The sequence below is a fragment of the Leptopilina heterotoma genome, unplaced genomic scaffold (assembly GCF_015476425.1).
Source record: "Leptopilina heterotoma isolate Lh14 unplaced genomic scaffold, ASM1547642v1 Lhet_175, whole genome shotgun sequence".
NCBI classification, from domain to species: Eukaryota; Metazoa; Arthropoda; class Insecta; order Hymenoptera; family Figitidae; genus Leptopilina; species Leptopilina heterotoma.
The window spans coordinates 576,830-579,155 of NW_025110891.1; positions in this window are offsets into that span (position 1 = coordinate 576,830).

A 2,326-nucleotide genomic window follows, 5' to 3' on the forward strand; every position below is an offset into this window, starting at 1 on the left:
CCCAAGTAAGGATTTTCAAGAGAATCCAACTGATTTTTGAAAATGTTGTCCGCCATATTGGATCTGCCATTTTGAATTTTAAAAAAGTAATATCAAATTTGTAATCAGCGACCCTGAAAACCCCCGAGTAAGGATGTTCAATACAATCCAACTGATTTTTAAAAAATTTGTCCTCCAATTTCAATTTTGAAAAACTAATATCAGATTCGTAATCAGCGACTTCGGAAACCCCCGAGTAAGGATTTTCAAGAGAATCCGACTGATTTTTGAAAATTTTGTCCGCCATATTGGATCCGCCATTTTGAATTTTGAAAAAGTAATATCAGATTCGTAATCAGCGACCCCAAATATCCGCAAGTAAGCATTTTCAAGCCGAATTTAAAAAAAATGTACATCGAACAATAAATTTAAAATTTTTATAAATTTTTTAGTTTTTAGGCGCCATTTTGAAAAATCAAAAGTTTATTACAAAAGGGCGATATATATTTCGAAAGTGTAACAATCGAGTGCACGATTTATGGAAATGTGAACCGCTAAAACATTTTTTTTGACATTTAAATTTAAAATTTAAAAAAAATCATTAAAAAATCGTGCAATTTTTTAATTATATGCAATAAAATATTGTTAAACAATTTTGTAATAATTTTTTAATATCATATTCGGGTAGAGGACACTCCAATACATAAAAAAATTTTGTCTGAAAAGAAAATAGTATGTTTTTTAAAAAATACTTAAATTCGAAATCAGACTAAAAATTCAGTGCATTCAGGCGTTAATGGGGTTAAACAGCATGGCCATCTTACCCACACAGCACCGAAACTTTCCTAAAAATGTATTAAATATTTACTTGCAATATTCGGAATATGTAATTGCAATGTTTATTGAAAGTTGTGTAAAGATTTAAATGTCCCGATTCCATAAATGTTTAGCGCGAAACTTTCCTGAACTTTCCTGAAAATGTAATTTAAATGTTCAGAAAAGTTTCGCGCTAAACATTTATGAAAAAATGTCCCGATTCCATAAATGTTTAGCGCGAAACTTTCCTGAACTTTCCTGAAAATGTAATTTAAATGTTCAGAAAAGTTTCGCGCTAAACATTTATGAAATCGGGACAATTAAATCTTTACACAACTTTCAATAAACATTGCAATTACATATTCCGAACATTGCAAGTAAATATTTAATAAATTTTTAGGAAAGTTTCGGTGCTGTGGGGGTACTCCGACAAAACATGACCATCTCACCCGATAATATATGTCAAAAGTAAACTTTAATGATTAAATATATAAAATATTTTGATCTTTGATTTTAAAGCATGCGTTATGTACTACTCAAAAAATCTTGAATTTTAGAAGTAAATTAAAAAATAAGAGTGTAATAATGAGAAACGTGAATTTCTCCAATTTTTAGAACCACCCAAAAAAATAAAGAAGGTTTACACTTACTTTTTCATTCTTTTTCAACAATTTTTTGTTTGTTTACTTTCTGTCACGAAATTCAGAAGAATAACCTAAAATTAGCGCCATCTGACAGCAAATTCTGTAAAACATTTGAATTGGCCATCTCTACCGTATGGCCATCTCCCCCGGACTTACCCTACCTAATAATTATATTGCCCTTCATTAAAAGCTTATAAATTTAATAGAAAATTAGTGCATATTAATTTAATGGGTTACACCACTTTGACTTGTTCAAAACATAAGCTTTTTCAACAATTTTTATTGAAGAATAGAAATTTTTTTAGGAAAATTAAATTGCAATAGGGTATTGTACTAGTCTTGAACTACAAAAAAATATATATAAATTTCTTTTTTTTTAAATTGTCGGTCCAGAATTAAGCTAGATCAAAAAGTAAAAATGCTTTAGTTTCTGTAGCTCAAAATCTAGCGAAATACGTATCCGTTTTAAAAAAAATTTATTTTTCGCAAAATGGCATCGATTTGAAGGAAAAAGTCCGTATTTTTGCCTAAATTTCATTATTTAAAGTTGTCTAGAAAATTTAAATATTAATATTTCGAAAAATCCGTACGTATTTCGCTAGATAATTATATCCCAAACAAAATAAAAAAAAACTAAAAAGATCGATTGAAATTTGTGGCAGCTAGAGTGTCCACCGATTTTTAAAATACAGTTTTGAGAAAAACGAGTTTAAAGTTTTCATTATAATGTAAACGTTAGCGCGCGACCCTGCTTCAACTGTTCGAAAATTGTTGGAATTTCTGTGACTAACAGATTAATCAAAAAATTACCCTGAATGCCGAAAAAACATGTAGCCGTCAAAAGCAAAGAATATTTTAGAGGAATTAGATTGTAAATTTGTAATTTA